The 27,399-nt window shown below is 40.4% G+C and overlaps 1 long non-coding RNA gene across 10 annotated transcripts in view; it reads right to left on the reverse strand.

The window, feature by feature from the left end:
• LOC103217558 (uncharacterized) overlaps positions 1 to 26,838 on the reverse strand; it is a 333,833-nt gene extending 306,995 nt beyond the window's left edge. For 6 of the 10 annotated variants that reach the window (XR_012094248.1, XR_012094249.1, XR_012094247.1 and 3 more), the window contains exons 1-4: positions 26,400 to 26,838; positions 16,286 to 18,725; positions 10,377 to 10,522; positions 5,282 to 5,438 (exon numbers count right to left, since the gene is read on the reverse strand). This is a non-coding gene — a long non-coding RNA (uncharacterized lncRNA). The remainder of the gene's footprint in view (positions 1 to 5,281; positions 5,439 to 10,376; positions 10,523 to 16,285; positions 18,726 to 26,399) is intronic. The other 4 variants (XR_012094255.1, XR_012094253.1, XR_012094254.1 and 1 more) reach the window with 2 other exon arrangements.
• Between the last annotated feature and the right edge of the window lie 561 nt (positions 26,839 to 27,399).

Consider the following 27,399-nt stretch of genomic DNA (forward strand, 5'->3'; position numbering starts at 1 on the left):
TGGTCCCTAACAAATGACTGGAAACAGGTTGCTGAACGGGGCAGCAGCCAGCAGATAAACTCGTACCCAGCATTCACAAACCCCTCCCTAGGGACTCATCGACACACAGAAGGGTGGCTCTCATGGAACTGAAATCCTGCAAGAGCAAGAGGAAGCATCCTCTAAGGCACCACTGCTACTCTCCTCTCTCTGCTACAGCTACCTTTCCATTCTCCCACACCTCTCTCCATGGGTGTGCTTAGCCAACAAATCCAGGATCTGTGGCAGTACTGAATCATCAAGTCCCAGGGGATAATAGCCAGAAGGGGCCTTAGAGGCCAGATTGACACTCTCCTATCCCATCTCTCTGCAACTAGTTGGTGCTGGCAAGGCTCTGAGTAGCAACAGAGTCTGTGAGTCAGCGTCCGCCCACAGCTGAAGGTTGTTGCTTGTTCTCAGTGGGAGCTGAGTGTGGACAAAATATCCCTCTGGGCTTAATCTGGCCTGCAGGCTGTATTTAGCCACCCCTGCTCCGGCCCTAAATTACTTCGCAGTGATACAAGAATGTCTAAAAGTTACACTGCATGGTTTTGGCTTAGGACTTGATATTACATCTTAAGTGTGTTATCCTAATAAAATACAGATCATCTCATGCTTTTTATTCCATTTATACAGAGCCAATGATCTTGTGCATGGAGGTCTTTCTTTGGCCTTGATTGTTTTTTATCTTTCCATCTTCCCACCTCCACAAAATCTTTATTAAGTCTTGAAGATATGCCAGGGAGTAGCTTTGAACAATGTAAATTATAACTTTCCCTAAAATAGCACAACCTAAAACATAAAGATCTTAAGACTCCATAACAAGGTTTTAAGATGCTTAGAACTGTTGCACTGAGCTGGTCATAGAGTAACACATCAGTAGGTAATTTTTTAGTTGAATTTTGATGAATCAAATGGAATGAAGTATCTGTTTGTTGGTTTGTTTGTTAAGAGCAAGGCAGTGTCATATACTCAGAGAAGGTACTTGGAAGAAGCTTCTTTGAAGAAGTCATAGGTTCACATTCTACTTCCCTTACAAAGTGTTTAACCTTGGGAAAAAAACATAAAATGGAGATAATAAATTATATCTCTGCAGAATGTTGTAATGATAAATTAGGTAAGTATGTAAATCATCTGATACAATGTCCGCTTCAATGGGAATTGACTATCTTTTTTAAAGATATTCTTTTGGCTATATGCAATGAGGATTAAAAGGTCAGTGTCTGTCACTTCTCTAAGCAAGTGTTGGGCAGATCAGATAAGGGATACTGTCAGGAAGTCTCTCCTGTTTAGAAAATCAATGTCAGTTATAATTTGAAAATGGAAATTCTTGAAGGCATCTGAGCACTGGATGCTGTGAAGAACTCCCAGAAATATCAAGAACTCCCAGAAATATCAATTTTCCACTTTCCTATCACAGAAAGCTCTAGGCAGTCCCTGGTTTAAACATGGCACATACCATTTGGCCTGGAACATCTGGGAGGTGAAACTACCCCCATGTTCCAGGGTCAGATTTGGCCCACTGGACAAGTCACGACCTCTAGTCACCTGAGGCAATTCATTGTGGAGATAGCACTAGACTGACTCAGGGGTCTAAAACCATGAGATCTAGAATTGGTTCCATTCCCTTCCTAGCTGTATGGCCTGGGCAAGTTACTTAAGCTCGTTGAACTTCAGTTTCCTCATTTATGCAATGAGAACAATATCCATTCTTCTTGCACGATTAAGCTACTGATGGCTATCGTCATTTGCTCTACCCTAGCTCCACCTATATTGCTTGGGCTTAATGAGTGTTTCTTCAGCCTTGTGTCAGGTCTCGACTTGTATTACCTCATGTAATTCTCATATCAACTTAATGAGGTAACTGTGATTCCCATTTTACAGATGAGAAAACTGAAACACTGAGGGTTTAATTAGCTTACACACTTGATTAGTGGCAGAGCAGGAATCTGACTTCAAAGCCCGTGTGCCTAGCCATTATGCTAAGCTGTCTCTTAGAAACAGGTAGGTTTTGGGTGCCCAGCATTCATTTCACATGTATGTATTTAGTGAACAAGTTCCCGCCCTCGAGGACCTCATATCCAAAGTCATAGTGTAGAGATGTGCAGGGTCAGATTGCTCTTTGCATCTACCCTGGAAGATCTGAATGAACCCCGGGTCTTCAGCGAGTGGAGTAATTTCCTCTGTTAGGATGTAAGACCAAAAGAGACACACCCACAACCAGAGTCACCCATACTCAGATGGGGCTAGTGATAGTCAGTCCGTCTGGCCATGTGGTGCCACTTTCTCTCTGGTTTATAAGCACTTTCCCTTCTATTTCTACTAACATGGCATTTAAAGAAAGAAACAATTGCTGTTCTTTAGTCAGAAGAAAAATTGCATTTTGTTTCGTCTGAAATAAATAAATTTAAAGCTACACTGGAGAAATAAAACCTTCAAAAATCACATCAATGATGATACATTTTTATTGGGTTTTTTTACTAATATGCATAGCACTACAGTACTTAATTGTTTCCACAGTCAGAGTCTAGAATTTTAAAACTCCTAGATAGTTATCTAATGCCATTTTACATAAAAAGATTAGACTGAAACGTTCGTCTCCTCATTTCCAGTCCTGTACCCTTTCCACTGAAAGACTGTCCTTCTTTAACTGTGTTAGTTTTAATTCCCTGCCTGAAGAAGAATTGTGTCCTCCTTTCTTCCCTTCTGCCAAATTCCTATTGATTGGCTGGTGATGAGTTTAGTAAATACTTGATGAGAATGCCATTTAGGCCTTCAGTGTCAAGATCAAGGAAGGCTTATAAAGAGATGCCTTTCATCTTTTCCTAAAGTCAGTGCCTTAGGTAATCACTCCATGTCCAGAGGCAATGAGTCCCCCAGATGAGGTGCCATGACTCGGGGAACTCTGACCTCAGCTCTGTCAGCTCATTAAGAATACTGTCTACCACAAAGTGACTTTTGAACACACTAAGTAGCAAGAATCAAATGGTTTCTGCAGCGACAGGGTCAGCTGGATCAGAGCCTCAGCCTTGAAATAAATCAGATATTGAAGAAGTAAACAACAAAAGAAGCTGAAGACAGACTGGATACAGACATGGCGCTTTTATCTGTCAGCCAGCAAGCCACCAACTTTCTCTTCTGCAAAGAGACATGGTGTTTCTATAGTGCCATCTTATCATACAGTGGGTTACATGCCCATCTCACTTGCTGGTTTGTCAGCTCTTGGAGAGCAAGGACCCTATCATGCATATTTTTATCCCTCAGTTTGCAGCACATTCTCTTTTATATAACAGGTGTTTGATGTAGGAAGAAATAAAAGAAGAAAGGAAGGAAAACTCTATGTCCTGTATCCTGAAGAAATATATAATGAGGCTTATTGCTTTTCTCCCAGATTGTATAAAATTCAATGATAGGAAACATGCACAACTATCTTGTAGAAGAAATGCAGAAAATGGAGAATAAAAGAGGCTATTAAAGAAAGGAATTAATTTATGGCTCACGCCTGTAATCCCAGCATTTTGGGGAGCCAAGGTGGGTGAATCGTTTGAACTCAGGAGTTTCAGTCCAGCCTGAGCAACGTAGCAAAACCCCATCTCTACAAAAAATATAAAAATTAGCCAGGCATGGTGGCACATGCCTGTAATCCCATCTACTTGGAAGACTGGGGGGAAAGGATCACATGGGCCCATGAGGTTGAGGCTGCAGTGAGTTGTGATAATAAATACAGAAATAAATAAAAAGAAGAAAGAATTAACTTTTGTTTAGGGGCTACTATGCCAAACACTGCAGTAGGCAATTTGTATATACCATCTTATCTAATCTTACCGTAACACCATGAGTCAGATATTCATATTTCTTGTTTTCCCTAAAGAAACTAGGGCTCAGAAAGATGAAGTAACCTGTTCAAAGTCGGGCAGCTACCAAGTGACAGAGCTGAAATCCAAACCACCAACTACAAAGTTCATATTCTCTTCACTTCATCAGGCTGTTTACTCTAGGCAAAAATACTATTTTACAGCCACAATTAAACAACATTCTAGCAAACGGCATTCCTATCATTCTAGCACCACTACATTATCGCCTCTTTTTCCATTGACATATTTTTTAAGACACTAATCTGGAATTTCTTCTTCCAGTAAAGATGGACTAAGGGGGCACAAACTCCCCTGGGTGAAACAACAAAAAGAAAAACAGATAAAATACATTAAACAACAGCTCTCAAGATACTAGCATCAGACAACAAACCAAAGTGATCCCTGTGAGATAGTAAACAAATGAGGTGAACCCTGTGACAGGTGCAACTTACTGCTTTGCAGGGTTTCCAGGCCATGACACTAAGAGGAGATATCCAAGCAGAGCCCAGTAAATAACCCAGGTTGAGGAGACAGGGCTGAAAGTCCAAGAAGACCCAAGGCAGCTGGAGTTTGCAAGACAGAGTACCAGAGAAAAGAGCTGAGCAGAGAGAGAATTCCAGAGATTTGTAAAGGGTCTCCCTTAAGTATTTAGCAGAGTATTAATCAATGTAGGCATTTGAGGTAGTTACCTGGGGCCAGGAAGAAAACCACCCAAGAGGATTAAAGGAAAGAGTGTTTTAGCACTCACACAAGATCAGAAATAACCTATTTTCCCATCCAGATTGACTGAACTTCGTATTTGTGGGGCTTTGGGTAAAAAAGTCTACTCATTAGTTAACCTTACCTCAGTAGTGGGGAATAAATAGGTGTAGACTAAACACTGTACTGGTACCACCAAAAAAGTATTAAAAACAGACTTAAAAGGAGTAAATGCGGCCGGGCGCGGTGGCTCAAGCCTATAATCCCCAGCACTTTGGGAGGCCGAGACGGATGGATCACGAGGTCAGGAGATCGAGACCATCCTGGCTAACATGGTGAAACCCCGTCTCTACTAAAAAATACAAAAAAGTAGCCGGGCGAGGTGGCGGGCGCCTGTAGTCCCAGCTACTCAGGAGGCTGAGGCAGGAGAATGGTGTGAACCCGGGAGGCGGAGCTTGCAGTGAGCTGAGATCTGGCCACTGCACTCCAGCCTGAGCGACAGAGCGAGACTCCATCTCAAAAAAAAAAAAAAAAAAAAAAAAGGAGTAAATGCTTTTCAAGTAATTTAACTGCATCCTAGAACAAAAGACATGCAATTGGAGTCGCTGAAAGGAGGGTGTGAGAAAAAATATTACAGGAAATAATGACTAAAATTGTTTCAACTTTGATGAAATGATAGACACAGGAAACTCAACAAAACTCAAGCATACAAGAAACATGAAGAAGCCAGGTGCAGTGGCTCACGCTTGTAGTCCCAGCTGCTTGGGAGGCTGAGGCAGGAGGATCTCTTGAGCCCAGTAGGTTGAGTCTGCAGTGAGCTGTGAACACACCACTGTAGTACTCCAGCCTGGGTGACAGAGCGAGACCCTACCAAAAACAAAAACAAAAAAAAGAAGAAGAAACATGAAGAAAATTACACTAAGTCATACAATAATCAAACAGCTCAAAATCAGTGATAAAGTGAAAATCTTAAAAGCAACCAGAAGGAAAAAACACATTATATACAGAGAAACAATGATAAGGATGACATTAGATTTAACTTCAGTAATAACGCAATCCAGAAAACAGTAGAACAACATTTTTAAAGTGTTGAAGGAAAAAAGCTAGAAATCTGCACTCAGTAAAAATGTCTTTATAAGAATTTTTTCCTTTTTTTCCTTTTTTCCTTGAGATGAGTTCTCACTCTGTTTCCCTGGCTGTTCTTGAACTCCTGAGCTCAAACAACTCTCTGCCTTGGCCTCCTAAAGTGCTGGGTGGGATTACAGGTGTGAGCCACCGTGCCTGGCCAGGACGCTTTTAGACACACGAAGCTGAAAGAGTTCATCACCAGCAAATCCACACTACAAAAAAATGTTAAAGAAATTCTTCAGGCAGAAGAAAAATACACTATATGAAAATTTTAATCTGCACAAATTAATGAAGAGAACCAAAAATGGTAATACATGGCATGATTGTTAATTTTATGTGTCAACTTACTGGCCATGGGGTGCCCAGATTAAACATTATTCCTGGACATATTTGTGAGGGCGTTTCTGAATGAGATTACATTTGAATCAGTGGACTCAGTAAAGTAGATTGCCCTCCTAGTGTGGGTGGGCCTCATCCAATCTGTTAGGAGCCTGAATAGAATAAAATGTGGCAGAAGGGGAAAATTCACCCCTTTTGCTTCCTGCTTGTCTGGTTGAACTGAGACATCTCATCCCATCTTCCCTAGCACTCACATTGGGATTTACAACACCAGGTCCCTTGGTTCTCAGGCCTTTGGACTTGGACTGAATTACACCACTGCTTTCCGGGGTCTCCAGCTCATGAATGGCAGATTGTGGGACTTCTCAGCCTCCATAATCATGGGAGCCAATTTCTCATAATAAACATATTTACTATACCCTACTGGCTCTGTTTCTTTGGAGAACTCTGACCAATACACACGAGTAAATATATAAAGTATTTTTTCTTGTTATTTACATCTATTAAAAGATAGTTGACTGTTTACCCAACAGTAGTAACAATGTGTTTTGGGGTTTATAATATATGTAAAGGTAAAACGCATAATACTAACAGCATAAATGCAGGCAAGGGAGAAAAGGAAGTATACTGTTACAAATTTATTGTACTATACATGAAGTCCTATAATACCACTTGAAGTTAAACTATAATAAGCTAAAGAAGTGGAAGCCTGGCCAGACACAGTGGCTCACGCCTGTAATCCCAGCACTTTTGGAGGACACGGTGGGATGATCACTTAAGTCCAGGAGTTCAAGACCAGTCTGGGCAACATGGTGAGACCTCATCTCTGCAACAAGTATAAAAGTTAACCAGGCGTGGTGGCGCATGTCTGTAGTCCTAGCTGCTGGGGAGGCTGAGGTGGGAGAATTCCTTGACCCCAGAAGTTCAAAGCTGTAGTGAGTCATGATCATACCATTTCACTCCAGCCTGAGGAACAGAGCGAGACCCTGCCTCAATTAAAAAAAAAAAAAAAAAAGAAAAGAAAAGGAGATGTATCAGCCCCACAAAGTTATAGAAAACACTAAAATAACAACAAAAAAAGTTATAGTGAATTCATGAGCCAAAAAAAAAAGATTAAATGCTATCATACTTACACACCAATGTTTATAGTAGCTCTATTCACAATACCCAAAAGGTAGAAACAACCCAAATTTCCATCAACAGAAGAATGGATAAACCAAATATGGTATATACATACAATGGAATATTATTCAACCTTAAAAAGGATTGCAATTCTGATACACGTTATAACATGAATGAACTTTGTCAACACTATCCTAAGTGAAATAAACCAGACAGAAGAGGACAAATATTTTATGATTCCACTTACACAAGATACATAAAATAAACAAAATTATAGAGATGGAAAGTAGAATACAGGTGTGCCAGGGTTTGGGAGGAGAAGGGCATAGGGATTTATTATTTAATGGATACAGAGTTTTTATTAGGGATCATGAAAAAGTTCTGGAAATTGATAGTAATAATAGTTACACAACATTGTCAATATACTTAATGCCACTAATTGCATAGTTAAGAGTGGCTAAGATGGTAAAGTTTATGTTATGTATATTTTACTACAATAAAAAAATTTAAAAGCTATCATAAAAGATTCAATTAAAAGGCATTCATTTACATCCTATGGATTTTACCTTATGGTTTTAACTTTCCTTGATTATGCTTTTAAACTGTTTATCTTTCAATTTACAGAAATGATTTTTTCCTTCTAACATCACATTCTGCAATGATGCTTTTTTATTTATATTACAGCAAGGGTCACTGTGCTCCTTCCATCATTCATCTTCCATGTAAACTTAGCCAAGGCCGGGAGCGGTACTCCTAGATTACAAAACTTAGAGCTCAGTCCTTTTAAACCAGGTGCCCATGCTCTCCCAATAAGGTCTCCTTTTTTTTTTTTTTTTTTTTTTGAGACAGAGTCTCGCTCTGTCGCCCAGGCTGGAGTGCAGTGGCCGGATCTCAGCTCACTGCAAGCTCCGCCTCCCGGGTTTACGCCATTCTCCTGCCTCAGCCTCCCCAGTAGCTGGGACTACAGGCGCCCGCCACCTCGCCCGGCTATTTTTTTGTATTTTTTTAGTAGAGACGGGGTTTCACCGTGTTAGCCAGGATGGTCTCGATCTCCTGACCTTGTGATCCGCCCGTCTCGGCCTCCCAAAGTGCTGGGATTACAGGTTTGAGCCACCGCGCCCGGCCCTAGGTCTCCATTTTTCAAGAGCACTGAATTGTTACTTGAAGACCCAGAATAACAGTCCACCAGGAACCAGGCGGATATTCTTTTACCATCTTCCAAATAAGGTGTTTCTTTCTTTCTTCTTCTTTTTTTTTTTTTTTTTTTTTTTTTTTGAGACACCGTCTCACTCTGTCTCCTAAGCTGGGGTGCAGTACCGTGATCTCGGCTCACTGCAACCTCTGCCTTCCAAGTTCAAGCGATTCTCCTGCCTCAGCCTCCTGAGTAGCTGGGATTACAGGCACATGCCGCCATGCCCAGTTAACTTTTGTATTTTTAGTAGACACGTGGTTTCGCAGGCTGATCTCGAACTGCTGACCTCAAGTGATCCACCTGCCTCAGCTTCCCAAAGTGCTGGGATTACAGGCGTGAGCCACTACGCTTGGCCCAGATAAGGTGTTTCTGATTACATCTCCTTATCCACAACGTTGCCACCTGCCCTCTACGTCTGTACGCAAGTGTGGCTAACCTTAGTGTTTCCAGTGAACCTGTTACCCACATTGCTCAGGGAGCTATCTTCAGTGATTCAGAGGTCAGTTACTTTCTTAAGAGAGGCCAAAGTAATTTTCTGCCACTCTTTTGCTAGAGAAAAGAGAGAAAGCCGGGCGCAGTGGCTCATGCCTGTAATCCCAGCACTTTGGGAGGCCGAGGCGCGTGGATCACAAGGTCAGGAGATCAAGACCATCCTGGCTAACACAGTGAAACCCCCTTTCTACTAAAAATACAAAAAATTAGCCGGGCCTGGTGGCAGGCACCTGTAGTCCCAGCTACTCGGGAGACTGAGGCAGGAGAATGGCGTGAACCCGGGAGGCGGAGCTTGCAGTGAGCCAAGATCACGCCACTGTACTCCAGCCTGAGCGACAGAGCGAGACTCTGTTTCAAAAAACCAGGAAAAAAAAAGAGGAAAACACACACACACTCACTCATGCTCTAGGTCTAATTTGGAGAAGGGTAGCCTTCTACATTTGAAAATTCTTTTCAGTCTTCCTTAATCATGAAAAGAACAGGTATACAAACCGTTGTTTTTCTGCAACTGGCTATAATGCCTTAAGACTAAAATCAAACCAATAATAGTAATAATTACAACAGCCAATATGACCTCAGTGCTGACTGTCTTAGTCCATTTGAGCTGCTGCAACAAATTACCATAGACTGGATGGCTTTAACAACAAACATCTCTTTTCCACAGTTTTGGAGACTGAGAAGTCCTAGATCAAGAAGCTAGCAGATTCTGTGTCTGGTGAGGACCCACTTCCTCTACCTCCTCACATGGCCTTTCCTCAGTGCAGGAAACAGAAAGAGATTTTGTGTCTCTTTCTTTTTTTTTTTTAAGGGCATTAATCCTATTATGGTGGCTTCAGTCTTATTACTTAACCAAACCTTAATTTCTTCCCAAGGGCCCTCCCTTCAAATACCATCCAGTGGGGATTAGGGTTACAATATATGAATTTAGAGGGACATAAACATTCAGTTCACAGCATGCAACCCCTGATTCCCCAAATTTATGTCCTTCCTACATACAAAATATATTCATTCCATACCAACAATCCCAAAAGTCCTAACTTTTTGAGGCATCAACTCTAAAGTCTAAAATGCAAAGTCTCAGCTAAACATCATCTAAATCAGATACAAGTAAAACTCAAGGTACAATTCATCCTGAGGCTAAGTTCCTCTCCAGCTGTGAACCTATAAAGCCAAACAAGTTGCATACTTCCAAAACATTATAATGGGACAAGCATAGGATAGATATTTCCACTCTAAAAGAGAGAAACAGGAAAGTAGAAAGTGGTGATGGGTTTCCAGAAAGTCTAAACTCTAACAAGGCAAATTCTGTGTTATATGATAGCTCAAGAATAATTCTCTTTAGCTCAGTGCTCTGCCTTCTGGACCCACTGGAGTAGCAGTTCCACCCCAAGGACCCACTGGGGCAGCGGCTGTGTCCCTACAGCTCTGCCCCTTTGTTTCCCTTTGAAACTGAGGTGGCAGCAGCCTTGCCCCCTGGCCCATGCACTCTGGGCCTGTGGTGAGAATGGCAGCCCTGATGATCTCTGAATCACCTTTGGAGTCATCTTTTCCCCCTTTCGAAGCTGAATAGTGTTGTGGTCTGGTCCTGTGGGTCTGAGAAGTTCAACAGCCTTCCTTCATTTTGTTCTCTCTCTGTCTCCTTCAGCACAAACTGTCAGTGCTTCTCCTTGAAGTCTGACTAAATGGTACAAAAAATTTTTTTTAATTTTAAAAATAAAAACTGTCAGTGTTTCAAAAGTAGAAAGTATATCTGTAAAAATAAAAGAAAAAAAGACTGTCAGTGTTTCTGTTGGGGTGGTTGATTAGGTCCATGGTTCATACCCATGCTAATCTCCACATCAAATAGTGGCTCCTCCACACCCCACCCTTCCCTTCCCATCACACGTTCTCATTTTTTTGTAATGTAGACAGGCTGAGAATTTTCCAGATCCTTAAGTTCTGCCTCCTTTTTGCTTAACAATTTTATCTTCTCTTTATTTCTCTCTTCTTGCTAGCCACTCCTTCAACATTCACTTGCAAGTTCTACCTTCCACAAAACACTAGAACATGAACAAAATTCAGCCAAGTTATTCGCCAATTTATAACATGAATAGTCTTTTTTCCATAGTACAATAACATATTTCCCCATTCTGAGACCGCGTTGTCCTTAATGTCCATATTTCCACCGACACTCTGTGCATGGTTATTTATGTGTTGTCTAATCAGATGGAAACTTTCTCTACAGCACTCCTCTTTTTTTTGAGCTGTCACCAGAATCACCTTTAAAATATCTTTAGCAATGTTGGCTTTATCTAGCATGCACCTCAAAACTTTTCCAGCCTCCACCCACTACCCAGCTTCAAAGCCACTTCCACATTCTAGGTAATTGTTATATCTGCACCTTACTCCCACTACCAATTTCTGTCTTCATCATTCAGGCTGCTATAACAGCATTGACAGGGTGGTTTGAACAACAAACATTTACTTCTAACAGTTCTGCGGGCTGGGAACTTAAAGATCAAGGCACCAGCAGATTCAGTGTTTATTGAGAGCTCTTTATCTGGTTTGCAGAAGACTGTATTCTTGTTGTATCTTCACCTGGCCAAGAAAGAAATCATCTCCCTCATGTTTTTTCTTATAAGGGCACTAATCCCATTCATGAGGACTCTACTCTTATGACCTAATTACCTCCCAAAGGTTCCACCTCCCAATACCATCGTATTAGGAATTAGGATTCCGATGTATGGATTTTAGGGGGACACAAACAGTCCATCATGCTTATGCTCTTCATCTGAAATAGTGCATGGGTTACCAAAACCAAATCAAAATTATTAATAGTAATAAGAACAATAATAAAAGTAGCAGCTACAATAATAGCTAACCAAAAACTGAATGTTTACCCTGTACTTTGCAAAACGCTTTACATATATTATTCCATTTATTCCTCATCATAATTCTACGAGTAAGAAACTATTATTAACATCGAGTACATATAGACACAAAGAAGAGAACAACAGACACCAGGGCCTACTTGAGGGCAGATGGTGGGAGAAAGGTAAGGTTTGAAACTACCCACTGGGGGCCGGCGCGGTGGCTCACACCTGTAATCCCAGCACTTTGGGAGGCTGAGGCTGATGGATCACCTGAGGTCAGGAATTTGAGACCGGCCTGGCCAACATGGCGAAACCATGTCTCTACTAAAAGTACAAGCATTAGCAGGGTATGGTGGCAGGTGCCTATAATCCCAGCTACTCGGGAGGCTGAGGCAGTAGAATCACTTGAACCCCGGGAGGCGAAGGTTGCAGTGAGCCAAGATTGCGCCATTGCACTCCAGCCTGGGCGACAAAAGCGAAACTGTGTCTGAAAAAAAAAAAAAAAAAAGGAAAGGAAAGAAGAAAGAAAAGAAGGAGGAAGGAAGGAAGAAAGGAAGGAAGGAAGGAAGGAAGGAAGGAAGGAAGGAAGGAAGGAAGGAAGGAAGGAAGGAAGGAAGGAAGGAAGGAAGGAAGGAACTCTCCATTGGGTACTATGCTGATTACCTAGGTGACAAAATTATCAGTACACCAAATGCCCATGAAATGTAACAAACCTGCACATGTACCCCTGAACCTAAAATAAAAGTTGGAAAGAAAAAGAAACTATTATTCGCCTATTTTCCATGGAAAGCTATTTAACTAGAAAAACTCACCTCAGCAGCTAATTAATATATGCCATGCCAGAAACAAGAAAGTAGCAGGTGATTACCCTCCTGCTGTTACTATGGCAGATAGGCCAAATCAATTTATTTCAACAAATGTTTATAAAGTTTCTGGCATGTACCAGTACTGTACTATGCACTGGAGATACAAAGAAAGGGTTAGTCATGGGCCCTGCCAAGGAGCTTGCAATCTGGTGAGGAGTATTGGAAAGGCAGTAAGATTCGTAAGTGTATTACAGGAGTATGGGGTATACAAAGAAGGAAGTGATTCATATCATGTAAACTTTTTTATCTCAAAAAATAACACTAAGTTATACATTAACTGGAAGAACAACAGCAATAAGAGTGTAAGCAAAAAATGAGTGTGAGGGAAAGTACATAAAACAGAGTCTTGGTGTTTTTATATCTTTTCATCTTTTTATGTAGGTTCCTGGATTTGACTTGAAGCATACAAATGGTGATAACAAGCAAGTACATAAATAGATACACTGTATTTCATTTTTCCCAATACTTTTTAAAAACATGTTTGTAATCTTTCTTTACCTATCTTTTATCTCAACCTAGGAAAGTCTATTGAGTCAATGCAATCAAATTTGGAACAAATTCTTGGCAACAACCCAAATTGGCAAGCAGATTAGGTAGTTGGAGTTTTAGTCTATGGCAATAATGACACTGGTTGGTTCATTAAAATTGCTATACATTTTAGTGTAGAAAAATTCAGGCCGGGTGCAGTGGCTCACACCTGTAATCCCAACATTTTGGGAGGAAAAGGTGGGCAGATCATCTGAGGTCGGGAGTTTGAAACCAGACTGACCAATATGGAGAAACCCCGTCTCTACTAAAAATGCAAAATTAGATGGGCGTGGTGACATATGCCTGTAATCCCAGCTATTCGGGAGGCTGAAGCAGGAGAATCACTGGAACCCAGGAGGCAGAGGTTGCAGTGAGCTGAGATCATGCCATTGCACTCCAGGCTGGGCAACAAGAGCAAAACTCTGTCTCAAAAAAAAAAAAAAAAGAAAAAGAAAAATTTAGATTGGCTGGGCACAGCGGCTCATGCTTATAATCCCAACACTTTGAAAGGCTGAGGCAGGAGGATAACTTGAGGTCAGGAACTTGAGACCAGCCTGGGCAACATGGTGAAATGCCACCTCTACTAAAAATACAAAAATTAGCCAAGAATGGTAGCACAGGCTTGTAATCCCAGCTACTTGGGAGGCGGAAGCAGGAGAATCACTTGAACCTGGGAGGCAGAGGTTGCAGTGAACTGAGATGGAGCCATTGCACTCCAGCCTGGGCAACAGAGCAAGACTCTGCTTCAAAAAAAAAAAGAAAGAAAGAAAGAAAAATTTAAATGAATGTTTCTTATGCAGTGCTGCTGACTTTCCTTCTTAGGGTGAACAGTCTATAAATTCAATAACAAAATAACAAAGAAAAAGCTATGCTTCTTAGTTCACTGAATAAATCATTGTGATTCAAATTACAGTTTGTTTTTTGTTTTGTTTTGTTTTTTTCTTTATGCTGCGGAAAGAAATTCTGAACTGGCCAGAATATCGAGAAAGTTGGTTAAGGCTGGGCATGTAACCAACATGGCTCAAGCCTGTAATCCCAGGACTTTGGGAAACTGAGGCAGGAGGATTCGTCAAGCTCAAGAGTTTGAGACCAACTTGGGCAACATAGGAAGACTCCTGTCTCTACAAAAACAAAAATAAAGTAAACCGGGTATAGTGGCAGGCACCTACGGTCGTAGCTATTCAAAAGGCTGAGGTGGGAGGATCACTTGAGCCTGGGAGATCAAGGCTGCAGTAAGCCATGATCACACCAATGCATTCCAGCACGAGTTGCTGGGCAACAGCACGAGACCATGCTGCAAATAAATAAATAAGTAAATAAAAATGTAAAAATAAAAGAAAGTTGGTTAAGTAAAACCATAATTGACCATAATTGACTTTTTTTGTTGTTTTTGGGACGAGGTGTCACTCTGTTGCCAGGCTGGAGTGCAGTGGTGCCATCTTGGCTCACTGCAGCACATAATAAAAAATAAAGCAGGGGCTGGGTTCAGTGGCTCACACCTGTAATCCCAGCAATTTGTGAAGCCAAGACAAGTACATCACTTGAGCTCAAGAGTTCAAGACCAGCCTGGCTAACATGGTGAAACCCCCATCTCTACCAAAAATACAAAAATTAGCCAGGCAAGGTGATGCATGCCTGTAATCCCATCTACTCAGGAAGCTTAGGCACAAGAATCGCTTGAACCTGGGAGGCAGAGGTTGCAGAGGGCCAAAATCACATCACTGCACTCCAGCCTGAGTGACAGAGTGAAACTGTCTCAAGCAATTGGAAGAATAAAATTGCCTTTTACTTAGATTGAAAAAACTTTAAGAGGAGCAGATTTGAAGTTGGAAGCAGTTGGGGGTGGGAGGGCATGGAGAGGAATACCAGGACCTGTTGATAGACACCAAAGTGGCTCTGTCAGTAAGAAGTTGGATATATGAGTCAAGAGTTCAGGGGAGAGGGCTGGGCTGGAAATATAAATTTGGGAGCTGTCAGCCTATAGAGTGTATTTAAAATCATGGCATTGGATGAGGTCATCTAAAGAGTAAGTGTAATTAGAGAAAAGAAGAGCCCACAGAACATACCAATATTCCAAGGTCACAAAGAATGGAAAGAACCAGCAAAGAAGATTGAGAAGAAACAACCAGGGTCAATATAGGGACCTAAAGAGAGGTTGTGGGTTTTTCTATTGTGTTTGCTGTTTTAAAGGTAGGTGAAATTACAACTTGTTGATATATTTTCTCATTGCATTATAACACTTTTCAATTACAAAGTAGATTCAGATGAATTTGACTCTGTCCCCTTAGAAGTCTCTAGATGCACCAGAGTGACCTATTTGTCTCTTAGTATTCTATTTGCTTTTACATTTTGCTAATGAACTGCCTTACAGTAGTTCATAAAATAAACAACATATATTCTATTAGCTTTTTCTAAATATTTTCATATCTTGCGTGCTTTGGAATCATTAGTAAAGACTTGAAAATTAAAGGTGTGCTCTGCACATGTGTGTGTGTGAGAGAGAGAGAGATTTGAAAGCAAACTGGATATTACTTAAAGCCTAAAATGTGTAATTCATTTTGACCAAACTCCTAAAAAGAGAAATTGATCATTCAGGAAAATAATTCACCCAGAAAGTAAGATTGTTTCCTTTTTATGTCATAATTTTTCTCCCTTAATCTCCTTGATCTTTCCAAATGAACACCCTCCAAAAATTAAATTTACTTTAGATATGCATAATTTCTAAGGTTCTGACTCTAGTAATATTTTGCGCAGATTTTACAAAGAATTCATTGAAATTTGTGAGTATGGATCAACTGCAGAACAAGACCCTCTTAAAAGGCTAATAAGTTTTCAACTTGACAGAATTTTGCTTAGAGAAATATATTGAGCAATGTGAACCCCAAATGTGTTTTTCTCTCATATACATATAAATTATACAGAGATATTGTTGGTTTGGTTCCAGACCACTCCAATAAAGTGAGTATTATAATAAAGGGAGTCATACAATATTTTGGTTTCCCACTGCATGTAAAATTTATGTTTACACTATACTGTAGTGTATTTTTTTTAAGCCAGTCAAATTTAGCAGTGGGACTTTACTCAGAGTACAAGAGCATTATGTCTTTAAAAAAAAAAAAAAAAAAAAAAAAAAAAAAGGAGAAACCTTAATTTTAAAATACATTATGGCTAAAAAATGCTAAGAATCATCTGAACCTTCAGCAAGTCATCATCTTTTGCTGGTGGAGTGTCTTGTCTTGATGTTGATGGCTGCTGACCAATCATAGTGGGTGGTGGTTGCTGAAGGTTGGGCTGGCTGTAAGACAACCTAATTGTAGTAAGATAGTAATGAAGTTTGTCACATAGATTGACTCTTCCTTTCATGAAAGACTTCTCTGTGGCATGCGAGGCTGTTTGACAGCATTTTAGTCACAGTAGAATTTCTTTCAAAACCGGATTCAATCCTCTCAAATCCTGCTGCTGCTTTATCAACTAAGTTTATGGGTTATTTTAAATCCTTTGTCATCCTCTCAACAATGTTTACAGCATCTTCACCAGGAATAGATTTTATCTCAAGAGACCACTTACTTGGTTCATCCATAAGAAGCAGCTCTTCATCTGCTCAAGTTTTATCATGAGACTGCAACAATTCAGTGACATCTTCAGGCTCCACTTCTAAATCTAGTTCTCTTGCTATTTCCACCACATTTACAGTTACTTACTTCACTGAATCTTGAAAACTTCAAAGTCATTCATGGGAGTGGGAATCAACTTCTTCCAAACTCCTGTTAATGTTGATGTTCTCCCGTGAATCACCAATGCTCTTAATCACATCTAGAATGCTGAATCCTTCCCAGAAAGTTTTCAATATACTTTGCCCAGATCCATTAGAAGATTCACCATCTACGGCAGCTATAGTCTCACAGAATGTATTTCTTCAAGAGTAAGACTTGAAAGTCGAAATTACTTCTTGATCCATAGGCTGCAGAATGAATGCATGAAAACAACGTTTGTCTTCTTGTACATCTCCATCAGACCTTTTGGGTGACCAGGTGCATTATCAATAAGCAGTACTATTTTGAAAGGAATCTTTTTTTCTGAGCAGTAGGTCTCATCACTGGGCTTAAAATATTTAGTAAACCATGCTGTAAACAGAAGTGCTGTCTTCCATTTATAGAGCACAGGCAGAGTTGATTTAGCATAATTATTCAGGGGCTTAGAATTTTCAAAGTGACAAATGAGCATTGTCTTCAACTCAAAGTCACCAGCTACAATAGTCCCAAACAGGAAAGTTAGCCTATTCTTTGACACTTTGAAGACAGACATTGACTCTTCTCTAGTTATGAAAGTCCCAGACACCATCTTCTTTCAACAGAAGACTGTTCTGTCTCCATTGAAAATCTGCGGTTTAGTGTAGCCACTTCCATTATTGATCTTAATTAGATCTTCTGGATAACTTGGTGCAGCTTCTACTTGGGCACTTGCTGCTGATTCACTTTATTTATCTATTTATTTATTTATTTATTAGATGGAGTCTTGCTCTGCCACCTAGGCTGGAATGTATGGTGCAATCTCACCTCACTGCAACCTCCACCTCCTGGGTTTAAGCGATTTTCCAGCCTGGGTCTCCTGAGTAGCTGGGACTACAGGTGCCTGCCATCACACCCAGCTAATTTTTGTATTTTTAATAGAGGTGGGGATTCACCATGTTGGCCAGGCTAATCTCGAACTCCTGCCCTCAGGTGATACGCCCACCTCAGCCTCCCAAAGCACTGGGATTACAGGAGTGAGCCACCGCACCCGGCCTCATCTTGTATTTTTATGTTATGGAGACGATTTCTTTCCGTAAACCTCATGGACAAACCTCTACTAACTTCAAACATTTTTTATCCGCTTCTTTACCTCTCTCAGCCTTCATAGAATTGAGGAGAGACACTTGCTCTGGATTAGGCTTTGGCTTAAGAGAATGTTGTGGCTGATCTTCTATCAAGACCACTAAAACTTTCTCCATGTCAGCAATAAGGCTGTTTCACCTTCTTATCATTCATATGTTCACTGGAGTTTCACTTTTAATTTCCTTCAAGAACTTTTCCTTTGCATTTACAACTTGGCTAACTGTTCGGAGCAAGAGGTCTAGCTTTTGGCCTCTCTTGACTTTTGGCATGCCTTCCTCACCATCCTTAAACATTTCTAGCTTTCGATTTAAAGTCAGCAATGTATGATCTTCCTTGTATTGAACACTTAGAGGCCATCATAGGATTACTAACTGGCCTAATTTATTTTTTTCTTTTCTTTTCTTTTCTTTTTTTTTTTTTTTTTTTTTTTTTTGAGATGGAGTCTCACTCCCATCGCCCAGGCTGGAATGTAGGGGCAGGATCTCAGCCCACTGCAACCTGCACTACCGGGTTCAAGCGATTCTCCTGCCTCAGCCTTCTCAATAGTTGGAATTACATGCATGCCACCATACACAGCTAATTTTTATATTTTTGGTACAAACAGGGTTTTGCCATGTTGGCCAGGGTGGTCTCAAACTCCTGATCTCAAGTGATCCGCCTGCTTCAGCCTCCCAAAGTGCTGGGATTATAGGTGTGAGCCACTGCACCCAGCTATAACTGGTCTAATTTCAACATTGTTCTGTCACAGAGAATGAAGAGGCCTAAGGAGAGAGTGGAAGGAAAAGGCCAGTCAGTGGAGCAGTCAGAACACCTACAAGACTTTTGATTAAGCTCACCCTCATATATGGGTCTGGTTCCTGATGTCCCAAAACAATTACAATAGTAACACAAAAGATCACTGATCAAAGATCACCATATCAGATATAATAATAATGAAAAAATTTGAAATATTGCAAGAATTACCAAAATTTGACACAGAAATACAAAGTGAGCGTATACTGTTGGGAAAATGGTGCTACTTCCTCCAGTGAATCTTGAAACCTTCAAAATCATTCATGAGTGTTGGAATCCAACCTCCTCCTATCAAACCAAACTCCTATTAATGTTGATGTTCTTCTGTGAATCACTAATGCTCTTAATGGCATCTAGAATGGTGAATCCTTCCCACAAGATTTTCAATATACTTTGCTTTGTATGCTTTCAATATACTTTGCCAATATACTCAGCTCAAGGTTGCCACAAACCTCCAATTTGTAAAAATTACAAGGCACAAGCCAGGCGCAGTGGTTCACGCCTGTAATCCCAGCACTTTGGGAGGCTGAGGCAGGTGGATCATCTGAGATCAGGAGTTCAAGACTAGCCTGGCTAACGTGGTGAAACCCCGTGTCTACCAAAAATACAAAAATTGGCTGGGTCTGGTGGCACAGGCCTGTAATCCCAGCTACTTGGGAGGCTGAGGCAGGAGAATCGCTTGAACCCAGGAGGTGGAGGTTGCAGTGAGCCACGATCTAACCACTACACCACAGCCTGGGTAACAGAGCCAGACTCCATCTCAAACAGAAGGGAAAAAAAAAAAAAAAAAAGACACAATAAACTGAAATGAAATAAAATGAGGTATGCCTGTATGTGGAATAAATCATGCCTACGTGAGTTTTGCTTTGTTTGGTGTTTGGGACTTTTTTGTTTGGTCTGAGATATTATATTTACACACTGCTATTCTGGGCCTATGGTCTCAAGAAAAATCATTGCAAACTTACTCTTTACAAGTCATGATTTAGGCTGGAAGTGGTGGTTTACACCTGCAATCTCAGCCCTTGGGGATGCCAAGGAGGGTGGATAGCTTGAGTCCAGGAGTTCAAGACCAGCCTGGTCAACATGGCAAAACCCTGTTTCTACAAAAAATACAAAAATTAGCTAGGCATGGTGGCCTGCACCTGTAGTCCCAGCTACTCAGGAGACTGAGGGGGAGGATCACCTGAGCCCAGAAGGTCAAGGCCATAGTGAGCTGTGATCATGCCACTGCACTCCAGCTTGGGTGACACAGCGAGACTGTCTCAAAAAAGAAAAAAAGAAGTTGTGATTTATATATTATTTGTACTCAGATATCCTTAAACTCATTTGTCTTTTAGTACAAACATTAGGATGAGTAGTTGGAAGAAAATTATTTTAATTCATTTTTGTAGGGTACAAGAGAATTTGAGAAAGGCTTCTCATTTTTCTTCTACAAGAGTTAGAGCTATCTTTTAGGGTCTTTGTTTTATTTTGCTTCTCTTTCATCTATCACTATAAATGGCAGAGAAATTCAAATGCTGGTGGCTGTTTACATTTAAATAAGTAAATACAAAACTGATTTCTCATTCATAACGTGGATTATTGTCCTGTAAAATACAGAAAAGTCAGCCAGGCACAGTGGCTCACGCCTTTAATCCTAGCACTTTTGGAGGCTGCAGCAGGTGGATCACCTGAGGTCAGGAGTTCAAGACCAGCCTGACCAACATGGAGAATCCCTGTCTCTACTAAAAATACAAAATTAGCCAGGCGTGGTGGCATGTGCCTGTAACCCCAGCTACTTGGGAGGCTGAGGCAGGAGAATCACTTGAACCCGGGAGGCGGAGGTTGCAGTGAGCAGAGATTGCACCATTGCACTCCAGTCTGGGAAACAAGAGCAAAACTCCATCTCAAAAAAAATAAAAAATAAAAAATACAGAAGAGCGAAAACTTGTTTTGTATACCTAACTCCCAAATCTTGAGACCTCATCAAGTGTCAGAAAGTAAACTACCAGGCATTCTGCATAGCCCAGAAAAGCCACTCATAGGCCACTCTTGCCTAGAGTAGGCCTAAAAGGAGAATAAAACTTAACAAGAAAAATTCAATTAAATTTTTTCTTACAAGCTGAAACGCCTGAATAAGTTTGGGAATGTAAATGTTTCTTGATCTAAAACTCATCCATCTCCCTGAGGTCTGCTGTTCTTGAAAATCATTAAGATAAAATAGTCATTCAATAGCTCTTCCTGGGATAAACCACAGCACTGTTAATATTGCATCAATATCAATGTTACGATAATTAGGTAGATGAATTCTTACAAATATTGCCTATTATTTATAGATAAAGTGTTTTATTTATAGACATCAGTTATTATATACATCTAAATGTGGGAAATAAATTATCTGATGTAAAAAAATTAGGCATCAAGGCTTTTAAATTCAATTTCTAACCTACCACACACTGTGGCCTTGAGCAAATTACTTAACCTCCTGGTGGCTTAATTTATACATCTACAGAAGGGTAAATTACCACCTATGTTATTTACAGAGAGGATGAGGATTTACTTAACATAGTAATTAGTAGGATTCTATCATTTTGGTAAAATTCTAACTCAGCTGGAAATCTACACAGATTTAATTTATGGGAAATCTTAATACTGAAATAACTACTAATGAATTTTTTAAAGGAATTATCCGACTGTAAAATTGGCAAATGTTTCCCTTGGGCTAAACAAATGAATTTACTTTGTTGTAAACTCATCAGCTCACTGGATCAGACTACAGGACTAGAGACTTCAAGGCCATAGGCATAGTTTCCACATTGCTCAGATACTCACACACAAACTATCTCTGCTGCGACCACAGTTGTATTCCTAACCACATCTCAACCTACTGCTTTATAATACATGGCACAGGTCACCAAGGAATCTGGTTTGGCCTAAGAATGGGGATGCTTCAGTAATTCCTCTATCAGCATTATTGAAAAAAGCAATGCAAAACCCAAATCTTACTAACTGTATAGGTCAGTAAGATCACCTTTGTTTCATTACTGAAATCCAAGCCTCAGAAACATAGAGGTTTTTGTCTGTTTTCCTTATTACCACATCTCCAGCTCCTAGAACAATGCCTGATATTTAATAAACAATAAACACCTATTTAATAAATTAATTAATTACTCTCAATCAGGAATTTGGAGCCCTCTTTCCTTCCATTCTCAAAGGAATTATAGGATTTTCCAGAAGACAATCATTAAAAAGCCTATTTTTGGATTGTTAGGTTATATAATACAGTAAAATTGACATACATATTCAAAATATTTACAAATGAACAATGTAAGGTCAACCCAGAGGCATTTTTATTCATTATAACATCGACTTAGAGGGTGCTACTTTTAACTGTTTGCCCAAAGCCTTCCCAATTTACACCTGTTGACCAAACGTAATTATTAATAATACCTTCTTTTATTATCAGGAGGTCTTGCTTTTTTTCTGAAATGGAGTCTTGTTCTGTCACCAGGCTGGAGTACAGTGACATGATCTCCGCTCACTGCAACCTCCGCCTCCCGGGTTCAGGTGATTCTCCTGCTTCAGCCTCCCGAGTAGCTGGGACTACAGGCGCACACCACCACGCCCAGCTAATTTTTGTATTTTTAGTAGAGACAGGGTTTCACCATGTTGGCCAGGATGGTCTCAATCTCTTGACCTTGTGATCCTCCTGCCTCAGTCTCCCAAAGTGCTGGGATTACAGGCATGAGCCACCATGCCCCACCAACAAAATGTATGCTTAATCCTACCTACTAACCTAACTACACACCAGGAAATTGAGAACCTATTCCTTTTGCAAGTTGACTTTCTCTAAAAAAACCAAAAAGCAAAAACCTTGACATGATCCATCAGAATGTCTAATAGTAAAGACCAAAATGCACTGTGATACAGTGAAAAGAATAACAACATAGAAGTTTAAAAACTTGAAATATAGGCCGGGTGCAGTGGCTTACGCCTGTAATTCCAGCACTCTGGGAGGCAGAGGCAGGCAGATCACCTGAGGTCAGGAGCTCAAGACCAGCCTGGCCATGGTGAAACCCCGTCTCTACTAAATATACAAAAAATTAGCCAGGTGTGGTGATGCACGACTGTAATCCCAGCTACCGGGGAGGCTGAGGCAGGAGAATCGCTTGAACCCAGGAGGCGGAGGTTGCAGTGAGCTGAGATCTCGCCATTGCCTCCAGCCTGGGCAACAAGAACGAAACTCCATCTCAAAAAAAAAAAAACAACTTGAAATATAGTCTAAATTGTGCCCACTAATTAGCTGGGTAACTTTGGGAAAAAAATGTTTAAATGGGCCTCACTTTACCCACTGAGGAACGCAGGATTTACTGACCTAAACAAAAAATATTTAAGAGCCTTCTAGCTCTATTATTTTCTAATTCTTCAGTTTATCTATTGCATTTTCTCCTTTATTTTTATTATTTTTTGAAATATGATTTTTGGCACATTGATTTAATTTTCTAGTGGCTAAATGATTTGAGAGATCATTTAAATTCTTTAAAAATCAGGCCAGATGCAGTGGCTCACACCCATAATTCCAGCACTTTGGGAGGCCAAGGCGGGCAGATCACTTGAGGTCAGGAGTTTGAGACCAGCCTGGCCAACATAGTGAAAGCCCATCTCTACTAAATAAATAATTTAAAAATCTAAAAAGGAGCCAGGCATGGAGTCTCACACCTGTAATCTCAGCTACTTAGGAGACAAAGGCAGGAGGATCACTTGAGTTCAGGAGTTTGAGACCAGCCTGGGCAATATAGCAAGATACCATTTCTTTAAAAAAAGAAAAAAATCAAAAAACTAAAAGGGATATAAACTTTCGATTCTAATGCTTTATATAGCAAACATATGATTTAGAATAATTTGAATTATTGCATTCAAAATATGTGTTCACTTCAAATATATTTTCAGAAACCTTAAATAATAAAAGTAAATACATAATGCTTTTTAGTCTCATCCATCTGAAAGCAGGTAGATGGGGGGATAACTCATGACCCAGAACCCCAAGATTCTCAGGTCATGGTCACCTTTTTGCCACTCTCACCAACACCTCCAAGAAAGCAGTGGAAAAGCCTATATGCTGACCTTGTGGTCCAAGGAGACTTAAAGTGGGATGGGGTGTTGTGGGTTGAACAGTGTCCCCAAAAAGATTTGCTCAAGTCCGAACCCCTAAAACCTACAAATGAGACCTTATTTGGAAACAAATATGGGGCTCAGTGATATAATCAAGTTAAGGTGAGGTTATACAGCATTAGAGTATATTTATGGAAAGAGGTATGAACATTCTGACAATCAGTATACGCTATTGGTAGGAGTGTAAATTAGTTCAACCATTGTGGAAAGCAGTATGGCAATTCCTCAAAGAGCTAAAAGCAGAACTACCATTCTACCCAGCAATGCCATATATACTCAGAAGAATATAAATCATTCTACCATAAAGACACACACACGCAAATATTTATTGTAGCACTATTCACAATAGCAAAGACATAGAATCAACCCAAATACCCATCAATGACAGATTGGATAAAGAGAATGCATTACTTATGTATCAGGGAATACTAGGCAGCTGTAAAAAAAGAATGAGATCATGTCTTTGGCAGGAACATGGATGGAGCTGGAGACTATTATCCTTAGCAAACTAATGCAGGAACAGAAAACCAAATACTATATGTTCTCAATTATAAGTAGCAGCTAAATGATAAAAACTATGAACACAAAGAAGGAAGCAAAAGACACTGGGACCTACTTAAGTGGGAAGGGCATCAGGAGGGAAAGAAGCAGAAAAGATAACTATTGGCCTAACACCTGGATTATCAAATAATATATACAACAAATTCCCATGACGTTGGTTTACCTATGTAACAAACCTTCCCATGTACCCCTCAAACCTAAAATTAAAAGTTTAAAAAAGGGGAAAATGTAGACATACACAGAGACAGGGCCATTTGATGATGGAGACAGAGTTTGGAGGGTTGTAGCTGCAAGCCAAGGAATGCCAAAAATGTCAGCAAGCACCAGAAGCTAGGGGAGAGGCCCAGGTCAGTTTCTCCCTTAGGGCCTCCAAAAGGCACCAACTCTACCAACACTGATTTTAGACTCCCAGCCTCCACACCCTGAAATAAATACTGATGTTTAAGCCACTCAGTTTGTGGTGCCTTCTTACGGCAGCCCTAGGAAACTAAAACTGGGAGCATCAAAACCGTTCCCTGCTTTATTGTGTCCCTGTCCCACAAATGAGCTTAGAAATGCCTGACTTGGCTATGTAAAAACACAGAGAACGTGCCGCTTTTATGAGAGGCTGACAGCTCATGAACTGTCACAGGACAGGTGCACTTCATCAGCCTCAACTCATGCTTTACTCATGGTCTTTGTTGGTTCCTTTGAAAGCAGGATGTGGTTTGCCCCAACTTCTCTCCTTCTTGGAACCAGCATGTAACGCATACTTGTTTTTGAGAGTTTTTTTTTTTTTTTTTTTTTTTTTTTTACTATTGCAGAGAAACGGGGCTTTTAAAAGATTCAAAGGCATTTCAAAACTATGAAAATCTCCCAAATATAGAAGTGGTATATGTGGGCTTTGCTGAGATGTCATTGCAGTTTGGCCTGTTTATTGTCATCTGGTACCTGCTCCCTAAGGGTGATAGTTATTATTTGTAGAATCACTTCATGAGCCACTTCTAAAGATGCAGCTTTATTAGGCCACTGAAAATGGAAAGATGAGATACAGTCGCTGATCTCACAGAAATTACACTTTAGAAGGGACAAAAGTATTTAAGCACATGACGGCAGTAGGAGTTAAAAATTTTGAACTATATGTGGCATACTGAGGTAGCATAAGTTAGGTATCATTAATAATTTCAAGAATAAAATGATCTTGAGTTGAGATTTGGAAAATGCAGATATTTTTCAAGTAGGCGAGGCAAGAAAGGGCATTCCAGCATGGGCAATGGTCCGGGTATGTACACACACATACACACTCACACATACATTGGCAAATTTGAGGGAACTGCAAGTAGTTTATTGTGGGTAGAGTAACATAAAATAGAATTGAAAACAAGTTTTTTAAAATGAGCCTAAGGGAATATAATAGCAAGAGAGAAGTTTGTTCAGAAAATCATTGCATACATTTTTATATATATATATATATATATATATATATATTTTTTTTTTTTTGAGACAGGGTCTCACTCAGTCGCCCAGGCTGGAGTGCAGTGGCAAGATCTCAGCTCACTGCAAGCTTAACCTCCCAAGCTCAAGCATTCCTGCCACCTCAGCCTCCCAAGTAAGTATCTGAGACTACTGAGACTACAGGTGTGTGACACCAAGCCCAGTTAATTTTTTTTTTTCTTTTTTTGTAGAGACTGGGTTTTGCCATGTTACTCAGGCTGGTCTTAAACTCCTGAGCTCAAGTGATCTGCCCACCTCAGCCTCCCAAAGTGCTAGGATTACAGGTGTGAGCCACCATACCCAGCCAGGTTTCTATAAATTTTTTAACAGATAGCTTTCACATGTGACTCCATGCATCAGAGTAGGTAAATCAAAGAAGAGAACCTCATCGGTTAAGACTCACCATATCATAAGGTAAAAACAAATCCTTTCCTCAAAAGAATGAGAAAAATACTTACTATAATCCCACAGTGTAGTTGTGGTGGCAGAAGGAAAGACGAGAAAGGAACAGAAATGAAATAAAAAAGCTCAGGAGGTAGAACACACCAGACAAAAGAACTGTAGGATGGCTCATAGTTTTCCTGCCTTGGTGACAAGGAGAATGGAGACACTATAAGCTAAGATGAAGACTAAAGGCGAGAAAGACAGTGAGTTCAGTCGTGGGAATATGAACTGTTTAATACCCTATGGGGAAATACTAGTAAAGTTGTCCAGTGAGCATCGGGGATGACGAACTCAGATGACAGGCATGATTGGAATTAGAGATATCAGATAAATGAGCTTATAGTTAGAAGTTGAATCTAAAAAAAATGGATAAGCTCAGCCAAATGGGCTTGTAGACTAAGAAAAGAAGGTATGTAATGAGTGATTAAGAGCATAGTCTCTGGAGCCAAAATGCTAGCATCTGAATCATAGCTCCATTACTAGCTAGCCATGTGATCTTAGGCAAATTAACTTCTCTGTTTCAGTTCCCGCAAATATGAGGTTGTGAAAATTAACTGAGTTATTTTATGTGATGTACTTAGAAGTGTGCCTAGCCCATAGTAAACATCCAATAATCTGTAAAGAGAGAAAAAGGGGACATGGGAAAAGAGAGAGGCAGAGACAGAAAAAGATTGGTGGGAAAGACAGCCAAGGAAAAAAGCCCACCGAAAAGCAGTGGACAAAGAGAAGGGGGCTATAAGAAAGCCTGGAAAGTTGCTAAAGGAGAAAAGAAATTAAAACCAGCAAGGAATGTAAGAATCTCAAGATGAAGTGTTAGTTCAAAAGTTGGATCTTGCTGGGTGCGGTGACTCAAGCCTGTAATCCCAGCACTTTGAGAGGCCAAGGCAGGCAAATCACTTGAGGTCAGGAGTTCGAGACCAGCCTGGCCAACATGGTGAAACCCTGTCTCTACTAAAAATACAAAAATTAGCCAGGCGTGGTGGCGTGTGCCTGTAATCCCAGCTACTCAGGAAG

The sequence above is a fragment of the Chlorocebus sabaeus genome, chromosome 10 (genome assembly GCF_047675955.1).
Source record: "Chlorocebus sabaeus isolate Y175 chromosome 10, mChlSab1.0.hap1, whole genome shotgun sequence".
In the NCBI taxonomy this organism is placed as follows: Eukaryota; Metazoa; Chordata; class Mammalia; order Primates; family Cercopithecidae; genus Chlorocebus; species Chlorocebus sabaeus.